Genomic DNA, 17,144 nt, shown 5'->3' with positions numbered 1-17,144 from the left:
TTAAAATGTTCTGCATGCTTTGGATTATTTTACTACTGAAACTGGATTATTTTAAACAGAAATGAGCATATATAACGTATCTTGGTCCTTTTGTAGCTCTAAGCATTTCGGAATATTGGCACCCAAGCTCCATTTCCAATATTACTGTAATGAATAAGATGTATGTACCTTCAACGTTTTAAATAAGCACTTAATTTCTACCATCTGCGGATTTGCACAGTGGCCCCTGCCCAAAGATTTATAAAACCAGACTGATGGCATACACCCAGAGTTGAAAAAAATGAATTCTGCATTTTTCCTTTATTTATTATTAATGTTGGGTTTGCTCATTTGCCATATCCTCAAGTGAATGTAGTTTTTAGCTGGTGGTCATCTTTTTTATTTCTTATGTCTAGCCCGGCCTAGTTCAGCAACCGGGAATGTGCTTAATCAGCAACTTTCTTGGGGGCTGTTTTTGGGTGGTGATGGAAGTTTGACTGTAATGGCCCTGCTTTAAGTGGACCTCCAAATAGTGCCAATGTGGGCTCTCCAGTTCAGGAGTAAAGCAGGATTTATGAGCTCGTCCTGCCAGCTACTGTAGAAACTAATCAAGAGACCCGCTGCTACATCTAATGTGGAGGCCCTTTTGACCCTTTGTTTAAATTTTGTTAACACCTGTGGTGGTGATTTCATTAATGCACATGGATTTTGGATGGTTATTTGATGTGTGGCCTAGTTAGCCTATCTTGGAATACCCCCCCACCCCCCATCACAATTTGTTGCGATGATGGTTGGCAAGTCGTTATAGGGGTATTTTTGTGTTGTTGCATAATCTATGCCATATGGAAAGGCTACTTATATTTGCACATTACAAATATAGGAAGGCTAGAACAGTGGCTGTGCGCCAGCCATTTTGGATCATCGCCTTGTGAACTTGTCATGATCAGCTGGAAGCAAGAGGTGAGGTGGCAGACCCCCTTACCCTCCCCCAAACGTACGTTGACGTCATCCTTCCGCTTAAGCGGCTTTGAAGAGTTGGCAGGCCAGCAACAGCGAAATGAGTGTGATCCACAGCATTGGGGGCGAAAATTAGATATTTCTATTTGGAAGAAAAATGTTCCAGCTGAGAACCTGCACAGCATGAGACCCTTAAAGGGCAGTTGCTGTTTTTTTGTCTTTGAAACATGTTGATGGTTAGATTCCCCGTTATCTGCACGTTGATGTAATTTATTCCATGATTATGCATAAATTATGCCATTCAGAAGTAAGTCTTGTGAATCAGCAGCTTCTATGTGTTCATTTGTTAGAGCTGACCATCCTTCTCCCAGCCCATTGCATCCATCACCAATTTCCAAAGAGCAGATGTAAACGTGTTCTCCTCTGCAACCTCAACATATCTGAGACTACGAGTGCTTCTTCTGATATGTTGTTCATGGAAGACCATAAACTTACATCTGCCCTTTAGTCCTTGGTGGGTTGTGGGCCAGAGATGCAGTTTTCTTGTTGTAGACCAGTAATATTCACAGGTGTACAGCAACTATCTATGTAAACATGTATGTGCAAATCCACTGTGTTCGCCAGAGTGGCAAAAGTGCAGAAAACTGCTTTGCCTTGTGCGTCTGAGTTGGTGAAATCCTGAGTGTTTTGTTTGAATTTTTTTTTTTTTTTTAAATCTAGGTTATCGGCGTAATCGTATGCTAATGTTACCAGTGTGGGCTTTCTGTCTTTTACAGCACATTGCCTGGAGAAGGATTCTCTCTTGAGAGTAAAAAGAGCGCTGTGTTTAAGGCAGTCATTGGACACCATCTCTGTGTTGGCGCCATCTCCTCACTGCGCTCGCATGAAAACAATCTAGTTTTTCATTTTCAGAAAACTTAAGAAACGCGCCTTTTCCAAAAGAGGGAGGCTCTGGAAACGTGATAGCAAACGGAAGGATGTGTAGATTAGCAAAGACGCCTTAGGATGAAAGCGAACTCTACTTTTACCACTACCCACTGTACTTTGATATTTGTAAACTCCTGAATTATGTAGTGTATGTTTGTCAAACCCTGTTCATCAACAGGTTGAGATCACTACGTAGGACTGTTTAGAAAAAAATAACTCCCACACTGAAACTTAAAGTTTTTTTGCCTCCAAGTTCACATTTAAAGGTTTCATTTGATGCAGTTGTCCTAGACCGAGGTCATCTTGCGTAGAGCCCTTGTTTTTGATGTGGGGTCGATTGTCCCTCCAGCTAAAGTTGCAGGAGCTTTCTTCATGAATTGCTTTTTAAATGGACTCCTCTCACCCTAAGGTTAGTGGCCTCACCTGCTGCTACGGCCTTCTCCAGCCACCATAGATCTTTAGTGCATGTGATGTCATATTACCCATAGGGCATCAGTTAAACACTTCAAGATGGCGCCCAAGACCAGAATGTGGGTAATTTCTGTCTTATTTTTGTCCATGTTATACTATATAAGGAACTGTTTCCTTTTTGGGTACAACTCTTAACAAAGCTGACCAGTCCATGTTGTCTTTTATCAAGTCTAGTATTGCCATTTTATAAGAAACAAATATATTAATACTTTGAGCACAAGAAACAAGAGCATTGCTTTATGTGGCATACATGGAGTAACCCCTACTGTAGTCCTCCAATTGCCCAGTCAGTTGGCTTCTCTGTCCATGTTCCCCTTAGGTTCAGTCCTATGTCCACTTCTTGTCTCCACACTACCTCTTGTGGTGACAAATTCTTCTCATTTTGCTTTTGATATCGCCTTAGGTGGGGATGCTGGAAATTTTCAATTATCGCTGGAAGGCTGTGGGATCTCTAATGCGGGGATCTTTTCCTCTACACCTCTCAGATTCCCTAGCCTGTTCCTGTCCCTTCCTCATACTGACACTTCATATCCTGTTGCTTCAGAAACGTTGCCATGCTATTTGACTCCTCTGGCTTGATTTATGTGTATTGTTTTATTACCATGATGCAGGTGTTAAATGTATGCAAAAAAATGGTCTCTCCTCCTCTTCCATTGAACTGAATCTTTACTCAACACTTTAGTTCCGTGTAAATTTGTAGCACATTCTTAGTTGGCCTACTACTCTATTTTTTTCCACACTGGACAAAGTAATAAATGTTGCCGCCTGTATCCTCTTCAACCACTCAGACTACCTTTTTATACGTCATTTGATCCAGGTGGAGTGGCTGTCTGTCAACAACATGACTCTGTTCAAACTTCTGATTCTGGTCTTCAGAGTGGTCTGATGCACCCCCTCCTTCCTACTTAGACCAACTGCTCACCTGCTACTTCTGTGCACCAGTCTGAGCTCACTCAAACAGGCCCTCATTGTCCCTCTTGAGCCTCCATACGCCCTTTCAAGCAGATTCCGATCCATCAGCTTGATGGGCCCATTTCACTGGCGCAGATCAACTTGGAGCTATCACTTCACTCCATGACTCCACTTGTTGAAGGCCGCCACCAAAGAACATCTCCTCCAACCTGAACTCCTGGAAGGTTGAGGACCCCCCTCCCACTTTGCTGTCACCCGCCTCCCTCTGAATATGTTTTTTATAGTCATCGGTATATGTAATCTCCTGTCTTTGTCCTAGCTGTTCATTCACTGTACAGTCAACTATACCACTAGATAAAACCACCAAAAACAAATAATGACCTATTGTACTATGGTCAGGGCCACTGGAATTATGCGTGGGGAGAGTGCCAAATTATGCAACAGGGTTGAGTAAATTATATGGCGAGAAAAATGCTAATTGTGTGGCATAACGTGGCACATTTTTTAATAGCATTGCTTCGTTATTTTGTACTTTTTACACTTGTCAACACTGGGCATTGGGTGGACCTCATTATAACCAGTTTAATACTGGCATATGGCAATAAGCAACAGAAAGGTGATCAATCAACCTTTGCAAAGGCCTTCCACAGTGTGGTAACAAGTGCTGCTGTGTTTTTAGTAACTTTTGAACCATTTGAGGTTAGAAACAAAAGTTTTAATTTGTTGTTAAAGTATGCAGATTATGCAGCAGATGATGGATTATGTGGCAAATGCGTAGAATCTATAATTAAGCAAAAATCGTCATGGCTACAGTAGATGCTCAAAAAAATGGGACCATAAGTGGGCTGCCTGGAACAACTATCAGGGCGAAATATGTTTTTTTTCCCCCCACAATCGAATTACGTAGGAAGGAGGGGCCCAGGATCCACTGGATGCTGAGGGTGAGATACAATAATGATGGAACTACTTTGGACTGACTGTTCACTGTAATGAACATCTGTGATGTACCTGATATTTAACTAGCTTGTTGATTGTACTGCTGAGCTTTTTGTTGTTTTGTCAAAATAAAGTTATTAAAATCGTTGTGGCTGCACAATCGCATAATTCCAGTGGCCCTGACTTTGGGGTAATATATATACAACATCTTTTATACGAATGCTAGTGTTCTTTCGAATACAAAAATACTTGGATTAATGGCCCAGCATTTCATTCTGCTCACAGAAGCAAATAATAGGTGAGCACACGTGCTGTGGCCAAATAATAAGTGTTTACATAGCAAATATTGGTCACGCTTCCTTGTGCAGCCTGGATTAGGATAGCTAAATGTTGCCACTTGTGTTGGTCTTGCTTTGCAGTGCAAGGTCTTCGGTATCAGTGAACCTAGCACCATGAGTCCAGGAAAAAACTAAAATTTTTAATTTTTCTAATAGAGCATCTGTGAGGTTTTTTGTTGTTTTTACTTGTTACATTGGACTGTACCTGTTGTGTGTTTTTTATTATGTGTAGCTCTATCTGTAGGGCTAACATCTGGTGGTAAATTGAAAATGCAGATGATGTCATGTGGGACACTTGCTAAAACCGTATAATTTAGTTCTATGGTGTTTTCAGAATGCAATCTCTGCTCCCCTGTGCTGCGTTTTACTGCTAGGAAGTTCGTGGTACATTTAGAAGCTGTTTCCATATTCCCAAGGGTGCACTATGGGTGATATAATTTCCCTCTAGTGAACGTGTCCTTCAAGCTAAGGTCAAATCTGTCTATTTTTAGGACATATGTATATCACATCCCTTCTATGTAATGTCGCTGCCAACGGTAGACGTTTCTGACTCTCGTGAAGGTCCCAGGGTCTTCATCGACCAATCACCGCTTGCGGGATGTGCAGCTCTCACACACTTGACGGTTGTGCACGTGCCGGATAAGCGCGAGAGCCTGCGAGGTGGCTCTGTGATATCGAGATGCGCTGCTCTCGCGCACTTGACGGTTGTGCACGCGCCGGATAAGCGCGTGAGGCTGCGAGGTGGCTCTGTGATATCGGTCCTCATTAAGGCTTCGATGGAAGGCTTACGTGCAGCTGGTCACTTTCCCTCCAAGTGTAATTGGATTATTCGTGCTGTAAGGTTACCATGGCACTGCAGGCGGCATGTTCCCATCCCCTTGGCTCTTGCGTCTTGCTCTGACTTTTACCCTTTTACTACACGTTTTTAGATGCGGGGTCTTTTAGCTGCATTCTGGCTTCCATCAGGAGTTACGGTTTTACATCCGAGCTTTGCACCTCCACCCCATGCGGCTTGTTCCCGCTTAGTATAAGGTTCTGCTCTCTCTGAACTGAGTGAAGAAGCACATGACTGAACTCTTTCAATGATCTGAGCTCCACCTTTTTAAAAATGGATAAAATAACCTTTATTGCAATGAAATGCCAGGTCTTTGGGTCACAGCAGTGTGTGGAAGATATGTTATTACGTCTCCTCTGAGCAGTTTCTGTCCAGCAGAAGTAAGGGTTCACAGATGGGTGAATGAAAGTGGGTTGCGACCATGATACCTTAAACATGGGGGGGAGGGGGGAGGATTGAGGGGGGAGCGAATTGTGCACTTTGTTAAATCCGCAATTTGATTACTTTTTTCTTGCATACACTTGATAGCCTATAACTTAAGGACGGGGTGCCAAATTCGTGCAAACTGAAAATGTGCATTTGTTTTGGAATGACTCGTCTTCTGTTGAGTATTGTCATAGACCTGTGATGCTTGGAAACTGTGGTGTAGAATTAAAGAGAGGTGGTTATAGCAGTGGGGTTCTGAGTTCTCCCAGATCTCTGCCAGATTTTCAGGGATTCATTGTGTGTAAATGTATCTTGTGTGCATATCCTGAATATCTGATCTGGGTCTGGCCTCCTGCAGCACCTGTGGTATTAACTACAGAGTATAATGATAAAGGGCTGTAATTTGTGATACAGGGTCATTTCAATGTTTTGTGTTTACTTGTTGCTGAGGAACACCAAATCACCGGTTTAAAGTGTGCCGGCCACCCAGATAGACTTTCATCCTTTCTACTGGGAGGCCGTTGGTAATGCGGATCTTTGCTGGGCCTAAAGGATCATCAAATGCTAGAAGACAGGATCTCTGCATCCCTGCTTGACCAAATTGTGTGGTGCTAGGCAATTACCTTATTTCGCAGGCTCTTTTTCCTTTGTCGTCATATATGAGAGCTCCTTGAAGTGCATCAGTTCAGGATGTGTGCTATACTAAAACTTATCTTATATGTTTTAATAGACTTTATTTTGCCCCACTATTCACACCAACCTGGCCCACATATAAAGCATGCATGAGAATCGATATGCCTCTTGTACATTAATATCAGAGTGGTGGACCATGGACTGTTTCTACAGAAACTATCCGTTCTAATGCACGCCTCTCAATGCAGTGATACAATCGAATACTCATACACTTTTTAAACTTTGAAGAGTCTTTATAGTATATTTACATGCACTCTGTTGCACGCTTTACTTGCCAAAGATATTGTTGACTTGACTCGCTATGGCTCGCCAAGCCAGACCCTTGACTCTGCTCTTCCAGTTAATTTTCTGGCTCGAGCCACTTCTTTTCTCGACTGCAAGCGGCTTAGAAAAGCAGGTCTCCACTGGCTGCCATTTCAAATGCTATTGTATTTGGCAGAAAATATTGTCTTTTTTTTTTCTTTTCTGTTAGAACGAATGCTCCTTAATTGGTTATTGGGGCGGGGGAGGGAATGATTACATAACTCCCACTTTTAATGTAGTTTCCGGGTTTTTAATTTTGATCTCAATGATTAGTTGTTGGCGTCATGGTAGTTCTGTCAATGTAGTAAAAGACTGATGGACTACTCTGTTAAACATGACTGCTGGCTGTCAAACTTTTCCAAAGATTTTTTTATTTTTCAAATACAAACTTGTAATAAAAAAATAAAAAGATCTCCACACCATGGGAGATTTCTCTCATGGTGTGGGGGAAGGGTTGTTCATTTTTCTTTTTACTTTTTTTCTGACAGGACATACCTGGTAGACTTACAATGGAAAGAATGCGATCTGATTGTCCACTCTAAATAGGGCGGACAGTCTGATAGCTTACTTCCAATGGCGCCTACTTTGTCGGGCCGTCTGAGGACGTTTTACATCAACAGAGTAACTTTTTACTCCCTCTGTGCAAAACTTGTGGTCTACCCCAATTAAAATAGGGTGGGTCTTGAGTCTGGCAGACCGGGTACTCCATTGCTGTTGCAGTGGAGTACCTGTCCGCCAAACTCTAAAATCAGCCGCAAAGGCCCACCTGCTGCTAATTGGTCTTGACCCAGGTCCTCACGGGACCAGTCCATCCCAAATCTTGGTATCCTCGCCCATTCATCCTGCAGCCCACTACTTTTTTACTTGGGGAATTTTAGACACCAGAGTCTCACTAAGTAAACTATGGCCCTGACTGTGCAGTCAACCGTAGTAAATATTGGGGGGGGGGGAGCAAAAGTGAGATAAAAAGATCACTTACTACTTTGACCGTTATGAAAGTTGTCTCTGAGCTTTTCTACCCAGGCACCGCTGTCCAGCTGCAGCAGAGGCCTTGTTGTGCTGTGGAGAACCGCTGCCAGGGCAGTGCAAGCAGCGGTGTGTGAAGCCCATCAACCAGGGTCAGCCAGTGAGGACTCTCCTCATACACTCCCTTGATGAGGGTCTAGTCTCTGTTCTGTCTCTGGTGCAGCCAGTGTGTCATGGGCCCTAGCGGAAGGAAATGGGCCCAGCTGTTTGAATTGTACAGTTCTGCAATAATCAGGGCTCCGTGGGCCCCCTATCTTCTGAGCCCCGGTGCCACTGCACCAATGGAACTAATACCCTGTGTACCCTCTCAGTGTTTTCTGCATTGCACAGTACAAGTCAGGGGGATATGGCCAAGGATTAGGTTCAGGGGTATTGTTTTGGTAACGATTGGGGTTACAATAAGGGGTGGTTACGTGTAATGACTAGGTTACGGGGTGGGGTTAATGTAAAATTCAGGATTAGCGTGCATATGTTTGGTGGAGCGATGGGGTTTGGGCTTGAGTGAGGGCCGGTGTAAGTAATGTTATTAGGGCAAAGAGTGGGTTCGAGTAAAGGTTCAAGTTGTGGGGTCAGGGTAAGAGTTGAAACGTAATTAAGAGTCTGTGCCAACTCGTTTCCTTGAATTTCCCATTTAAACGTATCCAAGCCTGTAGTCTCTGGTTCCAATCGCTGAACCCACTGAGTGGTGCCCTATGGGTTAACAAACCCCCGTGGGCCCCTTTGGTTACCCTCCCCTGTGCATCTCCAGGGGGCCTCTTTCTTTACGAGACTCATAGCTTCCAGTTGTCTTCCGGGCCTTCCATGCCTGTCTTAGGAACAAACCACGCATGCGTGATTCGTGCCCAGGCCTTGCTTGTTAAGGATCCGCTGCTATTTCTCCTGCAGCACGGGCCCTTTTCAGGCCGGGCCTCTTTGTTCTGCCTTCATCGGAAGCGCATCGGCTCTTCTGGTGGTAACAAAGGACCTAATCCCGCCACCTGCTTAGTGAAAGAAATGAAGGTCGAATCCATTCATTCCGTGCCCCCTTTAACCCCTTTGTTACTTAAAGGTGAAAACGTTTGGTGCACGTTGCGGAAGTGCATGTACATTAAGGATGCAGCACGTTCTGAAAGTCGAATCTTAGCCTTAGACACGAAATCCCGGCGGCTCTTCTTCTGATTTTTCTTACTAAGTTGTCTCTGTTGTATGGTTTTGTTTACATGGATTTTTATAACCAATCTAATGGATTCCAGACGGGTGTGTCCGAATGAAACAAGCTGCAAAAATAATAAGAAGCATTGCGTCGTGAACGGACGAGTGTAATACTACCATGCAGTAATTACAATTGTATCTATGTAGCCCTTACAACCCCCGACGAGACGTTGAGCACATTCCATGCGTGTACTCCAGTGTCTTTGTGATGAAGTAAATTAGTAGGAGTAATGTGTGAGCTTTAGTAGTGTACGCTATCTATGTCAAGAGGCGGCACGTCTCGAAATGCTGAGGAGCTCTATGGTCCTTGTCTGTCTTAACGCTATTCACAGTATCGACCTCCGAATGATAAACGGCCGAGTTGTGCCCTTTGGAAAGAAAACAGCAAAATGAGTATAATTTGTGCGCCGCTTCCTGTAACCCAACTTTAATACTGACTTTTTGGCTGGTTGTGGTAATACAGATCGCATTGGAATATTTAGTGGCCTGTGCTGTGCACAATAGCCTTTGCAGCCGGTGTAGTAATCTATCGACCTATCTAAAGCTGTTTAAAGTATTTGTTGAGCATTTTTTTAAATTCGAAATAAAGACCGAAAAAAATCTTGCCCTAACCGGAGCGACCCGCTGACTATTATTAGTATGTTAATGCGGACCTATGGCGGTGGTCGTATTGCTGTGGTATTATTGACGTTTAGGAAGGCGGCGCTGCTGTTTTGCGGCCACAGGCAGGTAAAGGGCTCTGTGGAGGCGGGGGTGTCGGGGTAGGCCCATTCCCCGCAGGGCTCTGCGGGGACTTAAACAGGAAGTAGTGAGTGATGCTTTGTGTCTGGGATGTGATTAATGGCTGAGCTCAAGGGGGGAGGGAGTCGAGGGGCCATTATCACACCAAGTATGTCTACAGAGGGGTCAAAGATCACTCCAGCAGCTGGGGCAGTGTGTGTGTAACTGGCTGTCCGTCCGCGGAGCGGGGGGAGGGGTCGCATTGCTGGCATTTCGACGAGAGGTTATTGCATCTCTTGACCAAAACAAAAACATTTGCCCTAAGGCCCAGCCTCGTAAGAAGACTGCGGAATGGAGGCGAATACTGCCCGTCTGCGTGCGCCCCCACCTCACCCCATATCGTTTAATCCCGTTGAACGTAGCAAGAGAATATCCCCTCAAATCACTATCCAGCCTTCCGAAGTCTGGGTTTGCTTGACTCTTTGGGGGTAACGCGAGCACTTTTTCGGCCATCTTGTTTGTATCATGTTCTTTTCATATCTTCTCATTAGACTGCGTTTCCCTGTTTTTTTTTTTAAAGATTGAAAGGCGATAGGAAGTCCCGGTGACCATGATCAGATTAATCTTCTGTGTTTTTTTCCATTTACATGATCACATTACATTATCCTGGTGGAGCCCGACTTGACACTGGTGGTGTTTCATGATGAATACTTTTCAGGGGCCTGCGCTTGTTGTCCTCGATCACTCCTACATCCAATCAGGACAGAACTAGAAAGCGTTTTGACAGCACCGTCTTTTGGCTGTGTGTAGGGTAACCCAATGACTCCTTCTCACCGCAACACCAGCTTCCTAGACTTGGGATTTTATTTAACAAAGTCTCCATTGAGCAAATTGCACTAGCACACCTCAAAGGTGACCTGGAGTCATTGGTCACCCCAAGGGTGTGGGCTCTCTTGCTAACTGTGGGTGGCGGCCATTTTGTTTTGTCTACCCTCTGTGCGAACGCCACTGCTCCCCTAGTGATTATTGGGAGTAGGGAGGGCCCAGCTCTCTGGTATGTGTGCGTCATATTCTGGCGCAGTTTCCTCTGTGGCCTGCATGCAACCTTTACAGTTCCTGGTTGCATGAACATTGCACATAGAGTATGTCTCAAAGAACTTTGAGAATGAAGTATGTTTGCATCCAGTGAACAAACCTTCTACCTATTCTGAACTCGTTGCTCTTTGGCATGGCAGTAAACTACAGGTTTTTTCCCCCAACTGAAAATAGTTTTTCAGTTCTTGGACGCAACAGCTGCCCTTCGCTTTAAATTTGTGTTTGTCACCAGAGAGGCATTTAGTTCAAGTGACCGTGCAGATCATTTTAGTAGACTTATATGGATGTAAATTTTAGCAAATGCTAGACTGTCCTTAAGATGCATCCCTTAAGATACATCCGTAACTGCTGTCAACCAGTCAGTAAATTCAAGATTAGACCTCCCTGATTTTTACAAAATCTTTTACATCTCTAGTCTTCTCATCGTACTCTCTTGTTATTCTCATGTATTCACCACTGAATCGCATATTTATGCGCTTGTTTTGTAAAGTGCTGTCTTGTGCCATTTTTTTACGCTCATGGTGGGATAGGCAGAGGGCAGTTATTAGTGATTAATTCCCCATGCGTAGCAAGGGTGCCATGGGCCCTAGTGCCATAAAGGAAAATGGGCTCCTAGCTGTTGTGCCAGTAATAAAATATAGCAATAATTAAGGTTCAGTGGCAACCATGGGCCTATGGACCATAGTCCTACTGCACCTGCGGCATCACTAATAGCTCCACCCGCTCAAGTTGATAACCGTGACTAAAGTTAAGGATCGCTTTTTAGGTGAACATCTCTGATCTGATCTTCATCGAATAGAGAACTGGTAAGAAGGTAGACATTTCAGTACTTTCAGGGAAAACGGTATCCGGTATCAGCCAGAAATTTACATTATTGGACCCTAGATTGCATTTCAGTGCTGTATTCCGGGAAGGCGGGCTGAAATTTGTGCTTCATCGAACTGGCTTTCAAAATGTTATCAAGATGTTTGGACTATTGGCCTCCGGAAGCCATTGCACTTCTTTGAGGGCTTGTGTGATATGAGATCATTTCTTTAAGTTTGAACCGAGTCGAGCCCTTGTATCCAGCACTGCAGTAGTTGTCTAAGTAACTCAAAGGCTCTTTTGAGTTCAGTGCCTGAGGTAGCAGAAGTGCTAGGATCCTTCTCAGCAAAGATATGAGAGATGATCTTTTTACTTGAATGACCAAATGAAAGATCCTACTTTCACCTGAAGTGGGCGTGATTATGCACTGCATTTCCCACAGTGCATCTGGGAAAATTGTGTGCTGGTATGCCAGGCGGTGTACTTCCTTACCTGTTTTAAAGCTCCAGCTTGAAAACAAAACAAAAATTAGGGCTATGCTATAGGATTGGCACATCAAGCATTTGGTAAGCGTGGGGGGGAAATAATGGCAAAGGCAGTCCCAGTCGTGGTGCTCACTTGATACGGACACCCTGCCACCATTGGTGCATGTTCCGTCCTGGACCAGATTCCCAGCATGGTAAGTGTAAGCAAGAAAAAGTTACCAAAGTGCGCAGACACAAGTCCTGACCGTTCTCTTAAGACCATGATACATCGACAGTAACAGTCGGAGTGTTTTTCTCATATTCTTGACTTGTATTCTTCTTTAAATCTTCTTTGTGGTACATACAATATAGCTCCAAACAGGCAGCCAACACATGTTTCGTCTACAACACTGTTTCAAGGCTGCAAAGAGTGTACATAAAAGGCTCACATTACTGGGAGTTGAGATGACAATATCGAAAACACACTAATCCTAGTAGGATTACTTCAACGTTTAGAAGCCGCAGAAAAAGAGCTCGCTTGTTAGGGAGGCGTTAGAAGTAGTGAAACGAGCATGAAATGGTGATTCGCCCATGACCATTTTAAATGGGTTTTGACCGTAGACTCTCTCTGTACTCTCCAGCGTGCAAAGTGCAGATAGCGCAATCGAATGCTCTTGTGCAAAGAGCAGAGCCCAAGCCACAACTGGCCTCCTAATGAATAGGTGAATCCAAGAACCATTTGTGATTGATGAGGCTATTTATTCTACCCTTGTGAGATATACCTGTTTAACACTGTGAGTTCCTATGTTCGTGCAGTGAGTAGTTCATAAATCGAGTAAGAGTGTCTGTGGAAAAATATACATGTATATCAATGGAAAATCATGGAGGAAAGGGTATATGGGAGCCGCTATGCTCAATAGTCATTTGCAAGTTGGGGTCAAACGATGAACCCAGGCGACCCACATATGCCAATGACGCATACTGTAAATCCTATTCAAGACACTTGGGTAGGTTAGGTTAGCTGCCACCTTAATGTCCAGTTCTCAAACAATTACGCAACTAGGGCACTCCTTGTCACCGGTTGCCCCCAGAGATACTTGTTATCTAGAAAGTGATATAGATCGAGAACTATAATCATGTTAGCGCTCCCACAATCCAGTGGTATATAAACACAAATAGATGTACACTATGCGTTTATAGACCGTAACCACAAATTTGCTTCCCATATCGTACTGAAGGACCAAGTACGCCTACAATTAAACAAAAGCTACTGTGGTGTCCAAAAACATGCCCTGTGTATATCGCATGCAAAATTGACCATAGTGTCAAACCTGTACTTAGTATTACCGTCTTACCTCCCAAGTGATGATTTTCCTCAGTGACCCTAGAAGTAACCCCCATTTGGTATAGGTCAGAATATGCATGGGGAAAAACCACATACACATACTTCTACACTAGCAGACCGTGTGTCTTGTGCACATTACATGTAGGCTGACAACATTATCTGCAGCTGCAGAGGTGGTCCTCCTACCTCCTAAGATGTGAGTTGCAAATGTATCCTCACACAGTGTATCCTTACACAGAACACTTATTTGGACACCACAGTAGCTAGTGTCTAATTGTAGGCGTACTTTGTCCTTCTACGATATGGGAAGCAAATTGGTGGTTACTTTCTATAGTATAAAGGTACGCTAGACATCTATTTGTGTTTTTTGGCCTCCTGAGGGTGTGTTAACATGATTATAGTCTAGGCCATTGGAATTATGCAATTGTACGGCTGCAGTGATTTTCACATATTTGTAGATCTGCAACATAATCCGTCATCTGCTTAAAAAAAAAAGTTTGTTGCTCAAACGGTTCAAAAGCTACTAATAACTCAATGGCACATGTTACAGCACAGTGGATTTCCTTTTGCACAGGTTGACTGGTCCACTTGCTGCTGCTAATTGCTATAGTTCGGTATTAAACTGGTACTAATGAGGTGCACCCATTGCCAGATAGTGTCAGCAAGTGTAAAAAGTACAAAATAATAAAGTAAAACTATTTAAAAAATATGCTGCATTATGCCACTAAATTAGCCTTTTTCTTGCCTCATTATTTATTCAACCCTGCCGAATAGTTCCAGTGGCCCTGATTATAGTTCTTGGTCTATATCACTTTTTAGATACCAAATGTTTCTGGGGGCAACTGGTGTGCCACAGCTGCATAATTGGTTGACTACTGGACATTGGGGTGGCAGCAAACCTAAACTACCTAAGTGCCTTAAATAGGATTTGCAGTATGTGTCACTGGCGTATGTCGCAGGTGATGACCCGTTGCTTGGTTTTAGAATACACAGGGTGCCTTGTATGTCACCTGGTTTCATCGTTGGACCCCAACTGGCAAATGACTTTTGAGCATAGCGGCTCCCGTACTCTTACTTGACTTATGAACTACTTACCACACGGACATAGGAACTCCGTGTTATAGAGGTACATCTCACAAAGGTAGAAAAAATACCATTTAGCCTCATCAACCACAAATGATGTCTTGGATTCACCTATTCATTAAGGGGCAGTTGTGGCCTGGACTCTACTTTTTGCACACTGGCATTCTATCATACTACCTGTATTTTGCACTCTGGAGAGTACACCAGGTGTTTATGGCTGAAACTTCTTTAAAATGGTTATGGTAGAATCACCTTTTACATACTCGTTTCACTTCTTCTTCCTCCCTCACGGGTGAGCTCTTTTTCGACAGCTTCTAAACAGTGATTTATTCGTAGTAATGTGAGCTTTTTTTGCACTCTTTGCAGCCTTGAAAAAGTCTTGGAATGTAATTTTTAAATGACAAAAGGGATTTATGACTTTACCACCCTTACCCACCCCAAAAACTCCCTTAATTAGCTATACCCTTACCCACCCCATAACCCTTAAAACACCCTTTATATATATATATATATATATATATATATATATATATATATATATGAGAAGGAAGTGTGCTTTTATATATATATAATATCCTTTTCGATACGTTGGGCGGCCCCCGGCCGTCCGACGTAACAGTGGGCATCGGTCCGATCTGCGCACACGTCCGATTCGGCCGCACTCCGGCGGAATGTCTGCCGCGGCAAAGCTGATAAATATGTATATGTGTAGTTTAACTTGCCGGATATCTATATTTACGATTTTTTTGTAAAGGCATATGCGTGGTAGGCATAACGTGGTAAAATACTGCCTTGTAATGGTAATTCGTAGTAAAGACTGCTTGCTAAATGTTGTTTCCCGACAAAAGCAACACCACTTTAAAAAGTGTACTTTTAAAGGGCTGCCCATAGAAGGACGGCGTGCTACACACTATACTATTTCTTGGCTGAACCCAATATTTATTTATTTGGTATTTCACAAACACTTACCACCCAATACTCTTACTCACCCCTAAACCTTACCACACCCTTAGCACCCAATACCCATACCCACCCCTAAACCATCAAAGTACCCTTACCACTCAATACCCCTACCTCCCTAAAAATTCCCTTACCGTCCAATACGCCTATCCACCCCAAAACTTCCTTACCACATAACCCCCTTACCCATCCCTCAACCCTTAAAAGGCCCATACCCTAATTCCTTATATATTAAAAATGGATTTCACTTACCTGATATGTACTTAGATTTTCGTTGCAAAGACATATATATTCGTGTTAAAGACTTGCATAGTAATGGTAATGCGTGGTAAAGAAGCTTGGTAAACATTGTTTCCTGACAAAAGCACCACCGCTTCCAAAAGTGTACTTTTTAAAGGGCTGCCGACAGAAGGGTGGGGTACTACACACTGTATACTGGTTCTAGGCTAAAGCCAATAATTGTTTGCCGGGTCTTTCATGAACCCTCTTGGTGTCACCCTCCAATTATTTGTGATGTTGCACGTACATTTTTGTGCATGTCAATCTGTTCATCACTAATAATGCTGAACAGTTGGGTCTGGTTTTACTCTTGCAGAGGCTATACCAGTGACCTTTTCTTTCATCGGGACTGTTAAAATATTGATGAATATTTTTGATTACTGTTCCCAGAAAAGCAAGTACAGCCGGAGGGATGTGGGTGGAAGATGCCGTCTCTTTACCTTCCTCGACCCCCACACGCTTCTCGACCAGTCCTCAGTAACCCACTGCTGGTGTAATCAATAATCCATTAATATCTATTGTCTGTTAGTTCTGGGCAGACCGTAGCTAATGTGTTTGTTTTTTGTTTCCTTTTCTCTGCTCAGATTTGCTTTGTGGTCTGGAAATCCGGCCAACCAAATGCCTGCGGAGTTTAATTGACAGGGATGCCAGCGTGTCTGACAGTGTGGTTCTGGACACCGTCTCCTCTAGGGGTGCCCATTTTGCGCCTGGAGTTCTGTTTCTTAAAGTGGGTGGGGGACTAGAAGCAGTAAACGGTGCAGAGCAGATATACAGCGAAGAAGGTTGCATAATGGCTCCACCCTCCTTCCACCCCCCAAAAAAATCCCAATGTACTCCACATCTGGCAAATTTAGTCTGCAACATACTTAGGTCAAATTAGAATTCCAACAGGGCCAACACAGTCCTTCATCATGCTAAGGGCAATATGAGAATCCAGTTGAGCTGGTTAGAGTTCAGCCTTTTCTATGCACCATATAAATAAATGGTCAGTACTGTGGCTTGATATATAACTCAATGGCTCAAGCATTGCTTACATCCCAGAGGCCCAGCTCTCTTTAGAATGATTCAGAAGAGCACTTGTCTAAAGTGCAGTTTTTTTATGTGCTTGAAATCCACCTCCTGCTATGCAGACTGCTGTGTCCTGAACTGCCCCATTCACAGATGGCTGGCTCACAAACTAAAACAAGCATTTGCAATGCAATAGGTCTCGCATTACTGATAGTTTGAGGTATTGGCTTGCAAATAATAATGCAATGTCAACAGCTCATACTTTCAGTAATGCGAGACCTAGTGCATTGCAAATGCTTGCGTAGTGAGCTAGGACCCAGCATTGTATGTCTTGGTGCAGTACCGCAAGCTGCTCCTAGAGGTCCCTAGTGAGCAAGGCACCAGCACTGCAT

The 17,144-nt window shown here is 43.6% G+C and overlaps 1 protein-coding gene across 6 annotated transcripts in view; it reads left to right on the top strand.

Moving 5' to 3' along the window:
* FGFR1 (fibroblast growth factor receptor 1) overlaps nucleotides 1-17,144 on the top strand; it is a 153,072-nt gene that overhangs the window by 21,055 nt on the left and 114,873 nt on the right. The window lies entirely within an intron of this gene.

The sequence above is a fragment of the Lissotriton vulgaris genome, chromosome 11 (genome assembly GCF_964263255.1).
Source record: "Lissotriton vulgaris chromosome 11, aLisVul1.2, whole genome shotgun sequence".
Classification (NCBI taxonomy): Eukaryota; Metazoa; Chordata; class Amphibia; order Caudata; family Salamandridae; genus Lissotriton; species Lissotriton vulgaris.
This window is presented reverse-complemented; position numbering and strand designations above follow the sequence as displayed.